Source organism: Elephantulus edwardii, unplaced genomic scaffold (assembly GCF_000299155.1).
Source record: "Elephantulus edwardii isolate Elephantulus edwardi_28Jun2011 unplaced genomic scaffold, EleEdw1.0 scaffold00208, whole genome shotgun sequence".
NCBI classification, from domain to species: Eukaryota; Metazoa; Chordata; class Mammalia; order Macroscelidea; family Macroscelididae; genus Elephantulus; species Elephantulus edwardii.
In genome coordinates, this window is record NW_006399958.1 from 4,780,038 (window position 1) to 4,787,858 (window position 7,821).

At 46.3% G+C, this 7,821-nt stretch overlaps 1 pseudogene; it reads right to left on the minus strand.

Moving 5' to 3' along the window:
* LOC102853270 overlaps positions 1 to 7,821 on the minus strand; it is a 246,556-nt pseudogene that overhangs the window by 202,785 nt on the left and 35,950 nt on the right.

A 7,821-nucleotide genomic window follows, 5' to 3' on the forward strand; every position in this document is an offset into this window, starting at 1 on the left:
CCCAGTGCACTCCACTATGCAATCTTAATTCTGTACTCTTGTGATAACCATAATACCCGATCATGTATCGCTTTTAAACTGTTCTCTCCCTCACCTGTTTCAACGCAGTATACATAATTTATCCAGTTTTTCTCAGTCTCCCCAGAACCCCAATGTCAGCCCCCTTCTACATCAGACTCACTGCATTTTTAAAAAATTTTTATTCTACTATATTGTGTGTGTGGGTTTGTGTGTGTGTGTGTGTGTGTGTGCACCGTCAAATCAGATCTGACTGGTACAGGAAGAGATTGCCCCTCTTTCTCCAGCAAAGCGTCTAGTGGATTTGAACTGTGTGCCTCTGGGATTGCAGTGCAGCTTCCTGCCACTAGGCCACCAGCGCTCCCTGGCTCACTGCATTTTTATGAACTACATTTCTGACCCTTGGCCCCAACCAATGCCATCCCCACAAGCCGAGAGACACTCAAGCCCATGGCTACACTCACCTTATCATTCCATCGTGTTGAAGATCTTCTTTCCTTGTCTGACCTTTCCACTTCTCTCAGCGTCATGTCACTTCCCACGGACTGGAACCTTAAGTCTTAGCGATGCTAACTGGGTAGGAATACAGTGTCTGGTGAGCCCTGATTGGCAGAGTGCACAAAGAATTTTGCTGCTCATGCAAAGGCCGTTGGTTCAAATCTATTATTTGTTTCCCAGAAAAATAATGGCCAGTCTCCTTCTGTGTGACTCACAGCCTCTGAGACCCTCTTACAAGGTCATTTATGAGTCAGTGCCACTCTGGCACCTAATAATATACATTATGACTGGGCCTCTGTGTATCAAGACTGCCCAGCTCAGGGCATTGGATGGGGCACAGGGCTTACCCAAAGACCATGTCCGTCTGGCGATTCAAATCCATGCATGGGTCTGAGAGGAAAGGGCAGGCAATGGGTTCTTGAGATATTTCGAGCCTGGGAAAATCCAATGAAGAATTAGCTCTGATTTAGAATCGATTTACTGTACATAGTTTCGAATTTGAGTACGGTATCAGGTTGGTTAATCTAAAAAATTTTGGAAGGCTGACACATCGACTGTGTTTTGGGGTGATCCTCATTGGCCCCTAATAACCTATATTCCAGATTAAGCTCCCACACTATCGATCCCTAACTGTGTATTAATGACTGTTGGCTGAATATGAAAATGGAGGTAAAGCAGCTGAGAACAGTGTTCCCTCGCAGGGAGGATTCTCAGCTCCCGCTGGGGAAGACACCCCGGTTCTCCGAGCCTGCTCCCCTCAGGCCAGTCCCCTGTCTTTGTCCATCTGTCTGTCCATGGTGACCAGGCTTCAGAGGGACTTTCTGAGAAACTCAAGACCAACAAGAGCCTCAAGGGCTGACCTCGTGCTTGTCTCACCTGCTGCCTGTCTCCTATGCCCGGGGATGACCTGACCATCTCTGATGCCCTAACTGGACACTCGGAAACAATCCCACCCCTTCACATGGTTCTGTCCTTGAAGCCTCTACCTTTAGTCTATTTTCACTCAAGTTATTCGCCGTTGACAATTAGTTTCCCCCCTTTATTCTTGCAAGGAATGTCTCTCTGCTCCGCCAACTATTAAGATCTAAAAACCCACTTACCCATATTCCAAATTCATTCCCTTCTTTTACAGGGAGGTCTGGCGGCCTCGTGGTAAGCAGCTGCGCTGTCATTTCCAAGGCTAACAGTTCGAATCCACCGGCTGCTCCGCAAGGGAAGGACAGCCAGTCTCCTCCTGTGGATTCACAGCCTCTGCAAATCCGGGGGAGGGTCAGCGAGGAGGCCATTCTAACTTTATCGTCCACACTCAGGCTCCTTTCCATCTTGATTAAATTTTCATTAAAATAATAATAATAATAATAATAAAGTCCAGACGCTGAAAACCTACTCGTTTTTTAAAAAGCTAAAAGATACTGGGAACCACCTTCCTTCCTGCCTCGCCAACAGCGTCGCAAAGACCATTCTGGACGCACGTGGGCAAGTATGGCGGACTCCGGAGAGGCGACTGCGCGTGCGTGGAATTATGACGTCTCAAGCTCTGATTGGACGGCCGCAGTTCGCGTTCGGCTCCGTCACAGCTTCAGACCCACCCAGGCCACCGTAGGCGGAACTATGTTCCTGGAAGACACTGCGAAGTAGCTTGCAATGGCCTGTCCAGTGCTTAAAAAAAGGATGTTGGAAAAACGGGCAAATCCAATTAGTATGCATTTTTTTAGTGGGTCTTGTTATTTTTTTAGTTGGGCGCTGTAAAAGTGGAGGATGGCATCATAAGGGCATGAACATCAGGAGCGGAAGTCCGTGGCGGGAAATGCTGGAGGGGAAACACAGCGCATGTGCGTCTGGGGTTCCACGTGGAGACCGAGTCATCTTTGTTCAGTGCGAAGTCTTTATGACTGTTCTGCTCCTCTCTGATCTTCCATTCCTCTGTGTCCCTGTCTCTGTCTTTTCGACAGCATCTCCGTGACTCTGCTTTTTCCAAGTGCTTGTCTTTTCCTAGTGGATTCGGGGACGTGTTGGAGTATGCTTCCTCTCCACAGTTGGGAAAGGACCAGCTGGGGTCAATCAATTAATGGCCAGGGGTTGTGGTTCCAACAGAGAGGCAGAAAGGTTACAGTCCAGTAGCGACTTTGTTTGGAAAAGATGGGCAGTCCTCTCCTGTGGGGTTTACTTAAAGCCTCTTTTAAAAATTTTTTTAATTTTTTTAATTTTCTTTTTACAGAGGTTTTGGGTTTCCATTCATTCATTGCCACGCTTTTCTCCCTGCCCACCCCTCCCCACCAGCTCGCGTCCCACTCCGAAGAGAGAAAAAAAAATTCCGTCATTAGTAGTATACAATTCCCAGGTCCCTTCCCCCCACTCCCCACCCCGAATACACTTCTCTATGCAACCTTAATTCTGGATTCCTGTGCTAACCATAATACTCAATCATATATCACTTCTAATCTGTTCTTTCCCTCATCTGTTTCAATATAATATACATAATTTATCCAGTTTTTTCTGTCATACCCCCACCCTGATTTCAGACCCATTCTACAACAGTGGCACCATGCAATATTTGTCCCTTTGTGACTGAGATATTTCACTCAGTATAATGTTCTCCAGGGTCACCCACTTTGAATAATATTGCATGAGTTCCTTGTTTTTCAATGCTGAGTAGTATTCCATTGTGTGGATATACCACAGCTTCTCTACCCATTCGTTTGTTGATATGCCCTTAGGCTGCTTCCAGCTCTTTGCTATTGTAAACAAAGCTGCAATAAACATGAGTGCGCATAGATATACTTAAGGCCTCTTAAAACACATTGGTGGGTCTGCTGTGTGTCATTTCCAACTTGATGCTTGCAGCAGAAGACTCTCAGCTTCCTGTCAACTGTATGATGTCTCCGTCTCAGGAGATCTTTCATGGCTATGGCTTCATCTTCAGGGTTTTCTGACATTCACTGCTCTGAAAGGGATCCTCCCCTGTGGATATTCTGATGTCCACTGAGCTCTGACTGCTGGGCATCCAATTTTACACATTCTCTTCATGAAAAGGAAGTCTTTGCTGGGAGAAATCTTGGATGTGGTATGAAGCGTGACTTCTGGTTCATGATGTCTGTACCAAATTAATTGTCTATCCAGCATTCTCTAATAAGAGCTTGGTGATGTTCATCCGCTCTCTGGACTTCCAGGGAAGAATAGAATAATTATTATTCCTTTCATTTTGATTTGGAATGAAGATCATAAGAAAAGAGAATGATATTGGCCTATTTTAATTTTTTAATATTATTAGTGTTAATGAAAATTTACAGATTTTTTTAATTTACATTCTTTCATTGTTGCAGTTTTCTCCCTACCCACCCTTCCTCCCAGTATACTCTTCTCTTTGAAAAGTAAAAGAAAAATTCTTTAATTGCTATGCAATCCCTCTCACTCAGTCTACTCCACTATGCAGCCTTCATTCTGGATTCCTGTCATGACAATAATACCTAAGCATATATACCTTTCTAACAGTTCTCTCCCTCATCTGTTTCAATGCTGTATACATACTTTATCCCATCTTTCTCCATCTCCAGCCCAACCCCGATGTTAGTCCAGTTTTACAACAGTGGCCCTATGCAGTATTTGTCCTTTTTTGACTGAGATGTTACATTCACCATAATGTCATCCAGAGTCACCCATTTTGTATAATATTTAATGAGTTCCAAGTTTTTCAATGTAGCATAGTATTCCATTGTGTGAATATACCACAGTCTCTCTATCCATTCATTTGCTGATGGGCACTTAGGTTGTTTCCAACTCTTTGCTATTGTGAACAGAGCCGCAGTAAAACACGGGTGTGCATATATATGCCTGGGTGCCGGTTATGGTTTCCTTAGGGTATATTCTAAGTAGTGGAATTGCTGGGACAAATGGTGTTTCTGTTTGCAACTTTTTGAGAAAGCGCCATACAGCCTTCCATAGTGCACCATTTTCCACTCCCAGCAACAGTGAATAAGGGTTCCAGTTTCTCCACAACCTCGCCAGCATTTGTTGTTTGCCGTTCTGTTAAATTTTGCTATTCTGACTGGGGTGAGAGAATACCCGATAGTTGTTTTGGATATTGGTGTATTTTTTTTTAATTGAACAGATAAGTGGGACTTTATAGTTATGGCAAAGCAAAGGTAAGAGGCAGTGAAAGATGTGAGAATCCTAGAAGGAAGGAAATGATGGAACCAAAAATACTAACATGTACAAGAAGTAGACAGTCTCAGATGAGTGAGTCTGTATTTCTCCTAACTCAGCCCTTCCTGACAACTGTTAAAATATATCTTGGTTGTCACCACTCACTCTCTTACTGGAGCCATTACCTCTCTCCGTGGGCCTGTTCCAGGCCTGTAGTCACTGGGTCTACTGCTGAGCCCCCAGACCTCTCTTGCTGTCACATCTCTGGTAGGAGGTTCCTTGCTTCCCTTCTTTCTTCTGCTTTTTAAAATTCATTGTTTCACAAACCTCTATGACAGGAAAGCTCCTCTTCAATTTCAAGACATGGTGATGAGCAGACCAGTCCCCTCCTGGTGGGCCTCTTAACACTGAATATGCAGTATGGCTGTGACTGGCCTACAACTAATTTTCAGAGTCTATTGAACAGTTTCTGTAACATGCATGGAAATTTCAAGGCAGGACAAAGGTGTGGCCAGGTGGAGAGCATGAAAACAAATTCTTTGTCACTTCCCAGGAAACGTCAATGTAAGGAAGCTAATAAAACCTCCAGGCACAATGGAATACTATGCTGCACTGAAAAACAAGGAATTCATTAAATACACAAAATGGGTGACTCTGGAGGACATTATGCTGAGTGAACTATCTCAGTCACAAAAGGACAAATACTGCATAATGCCACTGTTGTACAATGGGATTGACATCGAGGTTGGGGGGAAATGAAGAGGGGATAAATAATGTGTACCACATTGAAACAGATGAGGGAGAGAACTGTTTAGGAGGAATATATGATTAATTATTGTCATGAAAAGGGTTCAGAATGAAAGCTGCATAGTGGAGTGGACTGGGGGGCGGGTGGGGGGAAGGATTGTCTAACCGTGAAAGAGGTTTTTGGTTTTTTTTTTACTTTTCAAAGAGTAAAGTGGATCGGGAGGGGGCGCGCAGGAAGGAAAGTGTGCAGCAATGAATGAATGGAAATCCAAGGTCTCTGTAAATGTTCATTAAAATAAAGAATGAAAAAGACATAATCATTCATCGTCAGTTACCCACTTTCAGAATGTCTTTCCTTCTATCCCCCACTCCTTTGCTCCCTGATTTCGTTCCTTCTTTCAAGATATAGCTACGGAAAATTAAGTTTTTCTTTTTTTCTTTTTCTTTCTAGGACACAGGGAAACAAAGCAGCAAGTTCTCCTTGGTTTTCTGGTCTCTGGTCTCCAGCAGTCCCTTTTGTACGGCAATTGTCAACTATGGCGGCCTCCATAGAGCCGCTGCCACTTGGGAGCAGCCATATTTGCTCCCCTCCCACCGGTTCCCGTGGGAGGCAATGGCGGAAATGTCCGCGTCCGACTGTTTCTGACCCTCGCAGGCTCCGGTAGCCTCACGTGTGTGACGTGCACGGAGGGCAGACGCGGATGAGAGAAGTAAATGCATCTTTATGGAACTTTTGAGTTATTCGGAAAAAGCAAACCAGAGGAGGTCGGTGTACGGTTTTCGTTCTTGAGTTCGGGTGACATCAGTGTGTGGGCGTGGCGCCGCGAGGGGGCGCTTCAGGCTGGAGATGCTTCACCGGAAGCATAAAGGGGTCGATTCCTCCGGGGTCAGCCGCAGGTTGTCAGTGCTGTCAAGCGCGGGGTGTCGGGACCGCGGAGCTCTGGGTGTTGTGCTCATCTCGCGCGGGTGTTCTTTTCCATGAATTCCGAGTCAGGTTGCAGGCACTCGGGGAACCTGGCCCTGGGGAAGGGACGTGGCGGGGGACCTTTTTGTCTGGGTTTTGAGTTGATAACAGAGTGCGGGTGTTCCGATCTCCGTGATCGGGGGTGTTATGAACACGAAGACTTGGCTGCTGGGACAGAGGGACGTTGGAATTGCTATGGGGCTGCCTGGCTGGCCTCCTGAGAAGCCTCTCCCTCTGCAGCCCAGCTCTGATGTCTGTGAAGCTGAAGCCCCAACCTTCCACCTTTTCCCTGATTGTTGCACCAGCCTCCCACCCTGCGCGCCTCTTTTGTGCTTGTCTAACGTGTTCAGTACACCCTCCCACCCCCCGTGGCCATAGAGTATCAGATGACAGCTATTAAGGAAATGCATTGTTGCTGTTGTGGGCCGTTCTGACTCAATGGAATCAACCCACAGGAGACCCTCCAGTGGGTCTTCCGAGGCAATTAATCACTCAGGGGGAGATTGCCCTTCCTTCTCCTGGTGGATTCGCACTGGGCACCTTTGGGATTGCAGCGCAGCTTCTTAACACTAGGCCACCAGAGCTCCCTACACACCTTTTAGCTCTGCTACTAAGTCCCCAAAGGTCCCCACTCCCTTGTCCGCGAAGAGCCGCTTTCTTGCCCTGTTCTTGGTTTAGGTCACTCCATGATTCTGTCCAGTGGTCTCCTGCCTGACTCCTGGTTCTGCTGGTTCAGTTTCTCTTCTGCTGCCCCTTCTTTTTGTCTGACTTCTGTTGTTACACCTTTCTCTCCTCTCTCTCTCTCTCTCCCCCCCTTTCCTCCTCCTCCTTCTTCTATCTCTCTCCTCTCCTCTTCTCTCCCTCTGTCTCTCTCTTTCCTCCTCCTCCTCTTTCCTCTCCTCCTCCTCCTCTCTCCCTCTCTCTCTCCTAAGTCCAACAGGTTGTCACTAGAGTGATCTTGAATTCAAAAGAATGTTCTTTCCTGGCTCATCTGGTTTTTTTTTTTGGGGGGGGGACTGAGAGTCCGCTATCTTGCCGCTCAAATGGCTCACTTTAAGCACAGTGGATGATAAACTAATACCCTCATGAAGATTCTGTACATCTTATTTGAATGATCCCATCCTGTAAGGATAGGGTGGTGTAGTCCCTCAGGATTTGCCCAGCCGACGCAAAGGCTGTGCTTCTGTGGCATTTCACATCTACAAGAGGCTTTTCAGGGAAAAGATCAGCAATCACTCCTGTGTGATTTACAGCCTGGAAAACCCTGTGGAGGGTCAGTTAAGAGCGCCTTCCACCTGAACAGCAGTGAGAGAGACCCCCTGGGGCACTATCTCCTTATTTTCATTGACAGCAAGCTAGCTAACCTCCTTGGTCCCCACAAGGGCTTCATTTACAGGGTTCAACCCAAGTCCTACGGTGTGAGTTAGAAACCCTATGGTATTTATTATTAT